The sequence below is a fragment of the Ochotona curzoniae genome, unplaced genomic scaffold, assembly GCF_017591425.1.
Source record: "Ochotona curzoniae isolate NIBS_2020 unplaced genomic scaffold, NIBS_Ocur_1.0 contig_1, whole genome shotgun sequence".
Taxonomy (NCBI): domain Eukaryota; kingdom Metazoa; phylum Chordata; class Mammalia; order Lagomorpha; family Ochotonidae; genus Ochotona; species Ochotona curzoniae.
The window spans coordinates 47,279-60,601 of NW_024464918.1; positions in this window are offsets into that span (position 1 = coordinate 47,279).

Below are 13,323 nucleotides of genomic sequence, written 5' to 3' on the forward strand. Positions count from 1 at the left end.
AGCAGAAGTCCTTGTGATGGCGTCAGGCGTTTGGGTATAGCTGCTTATAGCCACTGCTTGGGCCAGCATGTTAGCCTAGCGGCTAAAGGCCTTGCTTGCATGCACCAGGATTCTATATGGGCACTGGTTGTAATGCCGGCAGCCCTGCTTCCCATCCAGCTCCCTGCTTGTGGCCTGGGAGAGCTGCAGGATGGTCCAAAGCCTTGGGAATCCATATGGGAAACCCTGGAGATGTTCCTGGCTCCTGGCTCCAGATGGGCACAGCACTGGCTGTTGCACTCACTTGGGGAGTAAATCAACAGACGCAAGATTTTCCTCTCTGTCCCTTCTCCTTTCTGACTTTCAATGAAAACAAACAAATCTTAGAGAGAAAGAATAAAAAAAGCCACTGCCTACAATGCCAGCATCCTATATAGCTGCAATGAAAATCCTGGATCCTCATCTTCTGATCTAGCTCCATGCTTATGAGCCCAGGATAGCAGTGGAAGGCTGGACCAGACTCAGCCCTGCAGCCATCTGGGGGATGGGAGAGCTCTCCCTTCGTCTCTATCACTCTGCCTGCCAAACAAGTACATCTTATCTTGTGAAGTGAAATAGAATACAATTAATAATTTAAAAAAATAATTTTAAAAACAAAAAAAGAATAAATGAAGTAGAAGACAACCCAACACTACTGTGAGAAGCAAAAGGAGGCCCTCTTCCACTTACTTCCATTCCTGGCGGCTTCTGGTCCGCATCCATGGTCGGGGAGCACCAGTCCCTTCTTGGTCCTGACGGATGCAAGGGAGGCAGGAGCAGCGCAGAGCAGAATCGCACGGACTTGCTCTTGTGGCCTCGGCCTGTGTGAAGTGAGTGCAGGTCTGACCCGCTTTAAATGTCTGCCTGTGACAGAGTTAGACCCACCCTAGTGACACCCTGGGATTCACACAAGGTGGCATGGTGACGTGGCTGTGAAATCTGATCATTTAGATGAACGTTTGATGGGATGATAGGAAAGGGGGATTTGGAGGATCACTTGGCAGTGATTGCAGAATTTCTGGGCCCACATAGCCACACGCAAATGGACAGGGGGCATATCCCCACAGGGGAGTCCTTTCCACCAAGGAACTATGGCTGAAGGGTCCGTGGTGGCCTTGGGGTTTGGCACCTGAGCGTGGGACTGTGAGTGAAGGATCAGGGGAAGGCATGACGCCTGAGCAGGTGGAGAGTGGAGGTGGGTCCCACAGGACAGTGAGGCCCCATGTGAGGGGCTGCGATGGAAAGACTTGCTAGGCTGAAGGTGGGAGGGAGCCCAGAGCTCCTCATAGACCATGCAGGGCCACCATGGTGTGGGGGTAACAGTGGGCTGTGTGCAGTGGGCAGCATAACGGGGAGGAGGCAGCCAGTGTCTGATTTCTGTCTTGGCTTGCATGGTCTCCGCGGAACGGAAGGGCAGTTCAGTTATACTTCCTATTGGTAGGAGAGCGCTTGGGAGCAGTGAGACACTGCCTGCCAACCCAGCCCCCCTGCCAGCCAGAGACACTCCCAAGCAGTTGCAGGGTCCCAAGTCTTTGGGCCATCCTTGAATGCTTTCCCAGGCCACAGGCAGGGAGCTGGATGGGAAGCTGGGCCGCCAGGATTAGAACCAGTGCGCATATGGGATCCCGGTGCGTGCAAGGCCAGGACTTTAACCACTACACTATCACGCCAGGCCCAAGAAAATGAAATCTTGAAAACAACAGGGAGGAAGAGTATTCATCCCACATATTCCTACTCTCTGGATTCTTGTGAACTTCAATGAGAAAGCACCACCGCTGTTCTTCCATTCTTCCAAGAAGCAAGTCTTCTGCAGCTTAGCTCTGTGTCCGTTCATGAGTGTCCTTGCCTGGCACCAGCCTCGGCATCCAGGTCACATCCTCTTTTTTTGCTCAATTAAAAACGTTGAACTTTGTTTCTCATGTTGCTTACTTAGTTGAGTTGGATGCACACCCTGTGGACCTCTGACTAGGGTGGGCAGGTTCAAGGGCAGAGGAAGGTGGATGGGACACGTTCTTTCTTTTATTCCTCCTGTGTTCCCAGGGAAGTAAGGGAGGCTATGTTCCTTGCTGTCACTCCTCCAGCGCCCAGGGACGGGCTGGGCATTGGATTATGCCGCAGAGACCCTGATGTGGACAGATTTCTCGAAACCTGTTACTGGAGTAGCTTTGACAGCCCGAACACTTATTAGTCTTGGTCCAGGACTGAGAGAATCTTCCCAAAGCCTGTTGGTTGACAAAGTCCACCCTAGCGTGTCCACAGACACAAGAGAATGAATCAAAGCTCTCCATCCTCTGTAAGGCAGTTGACAACCCCTGATGACCTAGATGAGCTGGCCATCCTGTCCCCCGCGTGCTTCTGAACATGCTGTCTCCTGCACAGACATCAGAACCTGAGGAGCCCCAGTCCTGACACATGCACCCCAAGGTTGGACCACACATGTGTGTTTTCCCTGTGGCCAAGGTGTGAGTCTAGCGGTTTAGTTGGGGAGACCACTAGAAACTTCAATTGGGGTGACCTCAGACTTAACTCTTAAAGGTTTTTTTTTTAAGATATATATTTTTTATTTTTTTTTTATTGGAAAGGCGGATATACAGAGAGGAGAGACAGAGAGGAAGATCTTCTGTCCGATGATTCACTCCCCAAGTGAGCGCAATGGCCGATGCTATGCCGATCCAGAGCCAGGAGCCTCTTCCGGGTCTCCCATGTGGGTGCAGGGTCCCAAAGCTTTGGGCCATCCTGGACTGTTTTCTCGGGCCACAGGCAGGGAGCTGGAAGGGAAGCGGGGCTGCCGGGATTAGAACTGATGCCCATATGGGATCCCGGGCGTGCAAGGCGAGGACTTTAACCTTGCGCCACCGCGATGGGCCACAGACATCACTCTTGTGTGTTGCAGCCAGCATAGGGTCAGCAGTGGTTTGTCACCTGCACCAGCCAGTGCAATTCCCTGTGGATGCAGCTTGGCCAGTTCTGCCTCAGCCCCATATCTCTCACAGGTATGCCAGGTGCTACAGCTGAGCCCTGCCAACCTGCAACAGACCTGGTCCTCATGCACAATAGTGGGTTCTGTGGCCTAGTTCAGGGCGACTCCCATCAACCCCTACAAGGCCGACTCTCAGCCCTGGCTTTTGCATATAGCAGCGGGGATGCCGGGATAGACCTGGTGCCCATATGTGATCCCGGCCTTGCAAGGCCAGGACCTTAACACTTGCGCCAGCACGCTGGGCCCTCCAATCAAAGATCTTAGAGAGACCCATGTGATCCTCCTGCATTTTCTGGTACAAGTACGTGTGAAACTAGAATGATCTCAAAGGGAACTGTCTTTAACCACAAGGACCACCAAGAAATGACTGTGCTGTGTATGTGTGTAATTCCCCAGAAATCAACCCCTGAGGTAAGAACTTGAGGCACAGAGACAGTAAATCAAAGATCATTCATTTCATCCACATTTTATTGTCATTCCATAGGGTTGGGAAAGGAAGCAATCATGAGTTGCGTACTCTGCTGCATTCAGACAAAGCTGGGGTCTAACTTGTCAAACGTGTGTGGATTCGGGTTGCGTGTCACTCTGTGTCATGGTTGACCTGAGGAGCTGAGTGTGTTGGTGGCCAAGGGAGCTATTGGCAAGCCAGGGCTAGTGTCTAACCTTGGAACAGCAAGCAGCAGACCCAACTCCTCGGTGCTATGTCTCCTGTGCGCCTCCCTCTGGTTACAATAACAGAAGACAGCATTTCTGGCCTCTAGTCTATCTTTCCTTCTTGTTTTCCATGAGTTACAAGTCATGAATCAAAAGCGTACCAAGACTCTGTTAATGTCGTCTCCCTATTCTAAGAATTGCTAGCTTCAGGGAAGATAAGGATTAGTGAACGGTTTGTATGACGCCCAGGTTCTTTCTGGGTATAAAAGGCTATGTTTTCTTAGACAAAGTGGTTCATCCTGAAGTGTGGGTGACGTCCACAGTGCAGATCATTTATCTCGCCAGGATCTTCTTGTTGCCACATTAACCCTGAAATGACCACTGTTGCTGTGGTCTGGAATCTCCCTGAAGAAATACAGGATAAGGGCATGGTGCCACCCACGTATACAAGGCATTCCCGTTCCAGGCGTAGTAGCTGGGTGCCTGAGGGTGACCCATGTAGAAGGCAGGTGCAGGGGCCCATGGCAGTTGCTGCAAGGGAAGCTGGAAGGTGCAGAGCTGGTACTGTGGAGGTGGGAGGGCAGCAGCATCAACGCAGGCAGCATCTGCAAGAGAGGCACAAGGAGTGCTGAATTCCCGAATTCCTGCCTAGGATCACACCCTCACCCTGGCACCCTGTCCATACTGAACAGGCCCATGAGCCAACTCATTGCAGTGTGGAGAAAGGGATGAGGAGAGGGGAAGGTGTATCCTCAGGGTGCTGTGTGCAGAGCAGGGAGCCTGGGGCAGGGGCTGGTGCTGTCACCTAACACAGTGACACCTGGCTCAGCCCATGCCACTTGCTGAAGGGATGTGAAGAAGAAGCCAGGCGAGACAAACCTGAGCCGTTGTCCTCCCATGTCGGTCCCAGAATCCTGTGCAGGATGTCTCCGAAGGGGCACGGCAGCGGCTTGCTCCTGGGCTTCTTATTGGCCTCACAGATGGTCCAGTATAAGTCTTTGAGACTGACCAGCATCGAGAGACATTCCTGCCAGGTTTTCTGTATGCCTTTGTGCTTGAGACGCTGAGCAATTGCCCTCGACACAACGGAGCTCCTCTTCCTCCCCACACGGTGCTGCCATTGCAGAAACTCCCACTCTTGCAGGAAACTCCGGACTTCGTCTTCACTCCATGGTTGAGTGAGTGGGTCTGCAAGGAACATGGACCTTGAACACTCCCCATGCGCATTTGGGGCAATTCTCAGAATCTCCCTCTATACCAACAGGCCCCAACACGGCTTTACAAGGCCACTTCAGAAAAATCATGAACGAATAATATGCATTTTCCTAAACTTAAAGGCCTCTTCTATGCATGGACTTAAAAGGAAAAAAATTTTGCATTTTCCCACGAGCTTTCTTGAGTACCTTTGCAGTGGGAGATCAATCAAAGAGCAAATGAGAAGTCTGGTATTCAACATCAACCAGTCTTGGAGCCCAGCACACTCAGTCTCTGGGACACCCAAGGATCCAGATACTGCTCAGCTTCCAGACAACACATTTTAGAGGCAGAACAAAGTTTTGACCATGCCTTTGCTGCCTGAGCAGGCTCTCCTGAGGCGGGGCTCACATCCACTTCTCACAGAGGTCACTGGAGCCATGGACAGGGTGGAGAGCTCCCAGGATGCTGAGAACAGCTCTGTCACTGCGTGAGCTGCCATCACCTGGGGCCTGATGGGATGTCTGTCGTGGGGAGGAGCAGGTGTCGGGAGGGAGGGGATGCGAGGGAGGGGCGTTGTCTCTATAGGTTTGAGAACATTTTACCTGAGGGTTTTGATTGCTTGCTTTCGCTTTCCTGTAGTTGTTCTGAGTCTTGGGTAGATTCAGCCTGACTTTTTCCACTCTAAGAAAAAGAAGTGAAAAATCAATCTTTATGTAACTGCATCATTGACTTCTCTGTGAAGAGATTAAAGGTTTAGCCAATCAAAACGCGAGAAACCAACATGTCTCAACTCTTTTGAAAAGCTTATGTAGAGGCGTACGAATAATTCTAGATGAATGGAAGGACTCACTTGCAGATTATTAACAACAACAACCACCACCAAATCCCCCTTGTCCCTTATCCTGAATTGTAAGTTGCCAGATTAACCGCATGGATCACTGGGCTTCAGATTCATGGACGGTGGGCACACAGGACAGGCGTCTGCAGGCAGGAGGTAAAGTGTAGTGCAGTGCAGGGGGAGGGCAAAGGGAGAGCCCCTGTGCCAGCACAGGCCGGGACATGATGGCTGTTAACTGCTTAGGCTGCATCAGGACCACCAGACAGGGGAAGGGCACACATCCCTCAGGCTGACACAGAAGTCTGTGTTCCCAGCTGGCACACTGGCACATCCCCTAATCCAATCACCCAAGGGACACTGAAAATTCTTAGTAGTACGATCAAATTACACACAGACTAATACCCAGCCCTGTCCCAACTTACAAATACTTCAAGACAACCCTCCCAGCATCAATTCACTTAGCAGAATCAGAGGACCTTAGCAAAATGATGACAAAAGGCACAGCACCCCTAGAATATGAAATGGATGCACCATGCCAGCCTCCCGCCTAAAATGACCCAATCTGACATAGATCCAACACTGTGGGGAAATGGATCACGGGACCCAGAAGCACCACAGCTGATGGAATCGTTAGGGAAAGATGTTAGCGATTACATAGACACAGAAAGCAGAAGGACACAATCTGAATGGAAATGCTTGAAAAAATACAGTCACCAAGATGAAGCATGAAAGTCACCAGTGCCTCCACTCCCTCCATTGAATCAGAATCCACGAGTGGACAGGCCAGGTCAGCAGTGGTCTTTCCTAGTTATGAAAATTACAGCCATGGGTCCCCCATTCAAGAGAGTGAGCGGTATGGGGCCTCTTCCCTTCCTTGTAAGAATACAGAAAAAGAACTCTTTAACAAAGTGTTCTGCAAGGATTCAAGGAGCTAATATTTGTAAAGAAAGGTGAAGCAGAAGTCCTTCTGATGGCATCAGCGTTTTGGGTATAGCAGTTTAAAGCCACTGGTAGGGCCCAGCATGCTAGCCTAGCTGCCAAAGGCCTTGCTTGCATGCACCAGGATTCTATATGGGTGCTGGTTGTAAAGCCAGCCGCACTGCTTCCCATCCAGCTCCCTGCTTGTGGCCTGGGAAAGCAGTGGAGGATGGCCCAAAGCCTTGGGAACTCCATGTGGGAGAACCCTGGAGATGTTCCTGGCTCCTGACTCCAGATGGGCACAGCACTGGCTGTTGCACTCACTTCGACACTGAATTAACAGACGCAAGATTTTCCTCTCTGTCTCTTCTCCTCTGTCTGACTTTCAATGAAAACAAACAAATCTTAGAGAGAAAGAATAAAAAAAGCCACTGCCTACAATGCCAGCATCCTATATAGGTACAAGTTCAAATCCTGGATCCTCATCTTCTGATCTAGCTCCATGCTTATGAGCCCAGGATAGCAGTGGAAGGCTGGACCAGACTCAGCCCTGCAGCCATCTGGGGGATGGGAGAGCTCTCCCTTCGTCTCTATCACTCTGCCTGCCAAACAAGTACATCTTATCTTGTGAAGTGAAATAGAATACAATTAATAATTTAAAAAAATAATTTTCAAAAACAAAAAAGGAATAAACGAAGTAGAAGACAACCCAACACTACTGTGAGAAGCAAAAGGAGGCCCTCTTCCACTTACTTCCATTCCTGGCGGCTTCTGGTCCGCATCCATGGTCGGGGAGCACCAGTCCCTTCTTGGTCCTGACGGATGCAAGGGAGGCAGGAGCAGCGCAGAGCAGAATCGCACGGACTTGCTCTTGTGGCCTCGGCCTGTGTGAAGTGAGTGCAGGTCTGACCCGCTTTAAATGTCTGCCTGTGACAGAGTTAGACCCACCCTAGTGACACCCTGGGATTCACACAAGGTGGCATGGTGACGTGGCTGTGAAATCCGATCATTTAGATGAACGTTTGATGGGATGATAGGAAAGGGGGATTTGGAGGATCACTTGGCAGTGATTGCAGAATTTCTGGGCCCACATATCCACACGCAAATGGACAGGGGGCATATCCCCACAGGGGAGTCCTTTCCACCAAGGAACTATGGCTGAAGGCTCCGTGGTGGCCTTGGGGTTTGGCACCTGAGCGTGGGATTGTGAGTGAAGGATCAGGGGAAGGCATGACGCCTGAGCAGGTGGAGAGTGGAGGTGGGTCCCACAGGACAGTGAGGCCCCATGTGAGGGGCTGCGATGGAAAGACTTGCTAGGCTGAAGGTGGGAGGGAGCCCAGAGCTCCTCATAGACCATGCAGGGCCACCATGGTGTGGGGGTAACAGTGGTACCCCCTCTTCCTCTGTGGTAATCCCCTCAGGTGAACCTCTCCAGATCCCCTTCTTGTTGTGTTGTTTCTGAGGAGGGCTGCATTTTCCTGTACACCAATTAATGCAAATATTGGTGGATAGAGCTTGGTCGGTTTTGCCTCAGTCCCTTCTATCACATCACCTGACTGTTGCTTCAGCAGCTGAGCCCAGCTATCCTGCCACAGACCTGGTCTTCATGTAGAGCAGTGGGTGCCTTGGTGTCGGGCTTGTTCTCCCACACCCTCCTGGTTCTTGTGTGTGCCAGCAGGTGCTAAGGCCTGGCCGAACCCCAGCCTAAGCCCACACAAGTGCTGACAAGTGCGTCCATCTTGACTGACCTGGCCTGCATCCAATCCTGGCTCTTCTACTCCCCAGTGGGCGTTGTGGTCTAGTGAGGGAGTTCCCCAAACTCCCCTCACAGACTTGCTCCCAGCCTTGGATTTCACACATGACGGCAGGGTAGCAGCCTTGCTTGCCATGCCCTGCCCCCAGTCCTGGCCCTTGTATGTGCTGGCAGGTGCTGCATTTGGCTCGACCCCATCTTCTCCCAGCCAGCTTCTGTGAGTGTCAGGTGGGTACCAACAGGTGTGTCCCACAGATCAGGCAGGCCTGGCCCATCACCTCCCCCTGCTCTCCATGTAGACTGTCTTGTGCTACAGGCCCACAGAGGTGAGCCCTCACCTCCCCTACAGAAACCACTCCCAGACTAGGTTCTCTAGTGTTCTGGTAGGTTTTGCCACCGTGTCTGACAGAACCCAACCACCTGCCTCAACATGCATGGGCAGGTAATGGGGACTAGCATAACCAGGCATGCCCCCAGCCTCAGCTTCTGTGAGCCGCAGTGACTTGTGGGTGGTGCTCTTTAGCCTAATCTGTGTTCACCAAATGGGTAGAGCCTTGGCCTGACCCAGACACACCCTCTGGTTTTCCCTCTCTCAACCACTCCATCTCGGCTCCCTTGTCCACCTGAGAGCGCAGTGGGCTGATCTGTGCAAGACCCTAAAAATCATTTTTTCCCTGTCAAACATGCCCTCAGCTATTCCCACTCTAATATATTCCCAGACCCTTTCTCTGGGCAACCTGCAGCCGCTCCCTCTGGGGTCAGGGTGGCATGTCATGGCCCAGTGTTCTGCTTTCCCGTTTATCTTTAAGAAGAGAAAAAAAGCAAAAAGAAAAGAATAAACAACTACCTTGGCACAGTGGCATAGCTAACACAAATTTGGCATCAACATGGTCTAGAATGCTCACTGGTTATTGATTTCTCACTGCAGTGTAACACTTGCCCAGGTACCAGGAACCCAGGTGCCCACAGCTGGGGTATTCATGCCATTTTTATGGTGCATGAACTCACTCATGGCCCAATCTCTTATTCCAGATAGCACCTTCTAATAATATTGCACAAATATTCCCCAAAGGATTGTTTTAATGTGAATTTTAGATTGGATACATTGCTTTGGTTTATTTATTTATTTATTTATTTATTTATTTATTTATTTATTTTAGATTTGCTGATCTATTTCAAAAGCAGAGTTAGAAAATGAGAGAGGGACAGAGAGATAGATCTTCAACCCACTGGTTTACTTCCCAAATGGCCACAAAAGTCAAAGCAGGTTTATTCAAAGCCCAGAGCCTCAATTTTCCTCTGTGCCGTAGGGCCCAAGCCCCTGGGTCATCCTCTGGTTTTCCAAACCCTTAGCAGGGAGCTGGACTGGAAGGGGTGTTCATTATTTAAAACACTTTAAGTTCTAGTTCATACGTTATTATGGTATTATTACGTGCAGCAATTCCGGCAATCTGGTTCTTTACCGTGAGCTGGAAATACCAGACTCAACAAGGTATCTTAGGAGGTTTATTCCAGTGGGGCAGGAACAGGGGTGGGGAAAAAGCGAAGGTGAGGAGAAAAAGTGGAAGGGGAAGGGGAAGGGAGGCAGGATGGAGAAGAGAGTGGAAACACCATTTGGGGCCTTTTTGTCTGAAAGGTGTGGGGGGTTGGGGATTGGGAGGGATTGACCGCAGGTCTCAGGGGATTGGTGTCTGAGACTGTCACAGGTGATTGCCTAAGAATGATTGGGAAGTGGGCGGAGTTGGAGATGGGCGGTTGGGGGCGGGATTCTCAGGTGCAATGCTGGGTCACATCTGATTGGTGGATGGCTGGACTGGCGCGAATTTCTTGAGCTGTGAGGAAGAGGAAATGGTGCCAGGTCCAGAGTGGGGTAGTCGTACAACTCCTTACAAGGGGAGCAGACCTACACAGGATGCCAGCACGGCAGGCAATAGCTTTAGTTAACACCTTGACAGGGACCCAGAAAGACAAAACTGCTGCTAGAAACAGAATTTTCAGAAATTGTCCCCTCCCCATGCAGAGTATAAATGTTGGGAAAGCTGTGAAGAATGGCAGATGAGGGATGGGAAAGCTTGGATTGCCAAAGGGAATACACCCTGTGTGGCTCCAACACTCATCAGGTGACTGTGTTTTGCGTGGCATCCAGAGGATGCTCCGTTTACCAGTTGGTGAGGAGTGGAGCAGTGTGTCCTGAGTAGCTTGTCTAGGCTGTGCCAAAGGCCAACCTTAACCATAGGAAGAGCTGATTAAATGGGGCCCACAGCAGGAGAGGGCTCTGGGGCAGTTCTCCCTGGTCTTTGCTTTGGGCAGCCTTGGCTTTCAGGCTCCAACTTGGAATGCTGCACCATCAGAGAATTCTTTGATGGGAGGAAACACCAAGGGGCCTCTGGTTCGCTGCCCTACAACCCCAGAGTCTGTTTTCCAGTCCTCACAAGGACTGAAAGCCACCAAAACACTTTGGGAGATGCGGAGCTCTAGTTGCTTACCCACTTTAGGCTCCTATCCCCAGATATTAGAAGAAGAATCAGCATCCTGCCCGGGTGATTGACCCTGACGATGAGATGCAGGGGATAGGGCTGTGCTTACACAACAGGCTAGCAGGGGCATGTGAGACACCGAAGTGACCCTCCTGCGTGGTTCCCAGTACCCTGCGCACAAAAGGAGCAGTGAGCAGTGGCCTGAGGATGTGGTAACTGGGGCTGAGACTACACAGGTGTCACATCTGGGCCATTTCACTACCTGAGTCACCAAGAACAGCAAGGTTATGAGCCAAAAGTGCAAATAGTCTGAACTCGGAGGATTAGAGTAGGCCATGACAGGTACCTGTGTGAGCTGCAAATTTTTGATAACACAAAGTGTTAACCTGCACCCACTCCCTACTACTTCTTTGCCTCAGGTAGAGTCCTAGAGGAGGGATTGTAATGTACTACCTGGGTCCACCTTCAGGACCACCTACTCACTGTCCCAGCTGTTGGCTCACAGCTGGCTCAGGCATTCTGCACAGACGTACACGGCCTTCTGATGGTCAATTTCTGATTACCTCTTATAACTGTTACTGTGTGCATACAGAGATCTCGTCTGGCCTTGGACTTCCAGAACTGTGAACCTCACAAACTTTTATTTTCATAAATAGCCCAGTATGTGGTATTATTACAACAAGAGAAAATGGACAAAATCTTCTATTATCTATTTTATGTGCGTATGTTTTTGAATCCCAAAACACCAAAACTCAAGTGTAACTCAAGCGTGACAAGTAAAGCTTCCACCTGAGACACTGGCATCCCATATGGGCCCCAGGTCAAGTTCTGGCTGCTCCATTTCTGATTCAGTTCCCTGCTAATGCACTTAGGAAAGCAGTGAAAGACAGCCCTAATGCTTGGGCACCTGCACCCAAGGGGGAGTTTAGCCTAATGCTTGGGCCCCTGCACCCAAGGGAGGGTTTAGCCTAATCTTGGGCCCCTGCACCCATGGGGGAGTTTAGCAATCTGGGGAGTATATCGGAGAATAGAAGATGTCTCTCTCTCTCTTTCTCTCTCTCTCTCTCTCTCCCTCCTTCCCCTCCTCTTCTTTGTAGCTCTTTCTAACAAATAACTTTTTCTAGAAAAAGATTTCAGGAACACAAACCTTTTCAGGGGCATCCTAACTGATAACTAAACCAACAAAGATATATATAGAAAAGAGAACTTTTTTGAAGATTTATTTTTATTGGAATTTATACAGAGATTTATACAGAGGAGATTTATACAGAGGAGAGACATAAAGAAAGATCTTCCATCCATTGGATGGGAAGTGGAGCAGCCACGACTTGAACAGGTGCCCACATGGGATCCTGGTGCATACAAGGTGACAATTTAGACACTAGACAATCACATTGGGCCCAAGAAATTTTTTAAAATATTTTTTATTGGAAAGAATTTACATTTACAGAGAGAAGGAGAGACAAAGATATGTCCACTGGCCATAAGAGCTAGAGTTGAGTCAGCCTGAAGCCAGGAGCTTCTTCCAGGTCTGTCATGTGGGTATAGTGTACCAAGGCTTTGGGCCATCCTGAACTGCTTTCCCAGGCCACCAGCAGCGAGCTGGATGGGAAGTGGAGCAGCTGGGACATGAATTAGCAGCCATGCGGGATCTTGGTACATGCAAGGTGCAGGTTTAGCCACTAAGCCATCATACTGGGCCCAAAAGAGAAAAATCCTTAAAAGAAAATTTGACAATGAGCCCAAGAAACTGGGCTTGTTGAGGCCAAAGATAGAAAGTTCAGTAAGAAATTACCTATAGTCAGGAGCTGGAAGGGATGAATGGAGCAACCGGGACTCAAACAGACACCCAAATGGGGTCCCGGTACTAGCAAGGTGAGGATTTAGCTGCTGAGCCATTGCATCAGGCCCTATAATAATTGTTTAACACTGAGGAAAGTTCATTAAGTAGATTCATTAAAGAAAAATATAACTGGGAAAAGTTTTTGAAGATTGACATATTTATTTAGAAGATAAAGTTACAGAGAGAGTGGGACAAGCACAGAGTTCTTGCATCCACTGGTTCACTCCCTAAATGGCCACAATTGGCAGAGGCTAAGCCAGATAAAAGCCAGGAACCAAGAATTTCACTTGAGTCTTCCACAGCAGTACAGGGGCCCAAGCACTTGGGCCCAAGTCCAGCAGGATGCTACATCAGAAGTGGAGCAGCTGGGACATTCTGCTACGCTCCTGGCTCTCAGACCTTCCCACTAGTGGTAGTGGGAATTGATCAGGGAAGGGAATTGGAAGGCACAGCCTACTGTATTCCCTATGGAGTCCTGGAATTCCATCACTCCTGCACCTCCCTATTGTCCATCCCATACATACACTGTACACACATACACTGTGAACCAGGGCATCAGCTGCTACTGAGTTGCAGTCAGTCTCACAAGCAGAGGCAGCAGACAGCAGAAAAACCTGTTTTATTATCCATCCAAGGCCATGTGGG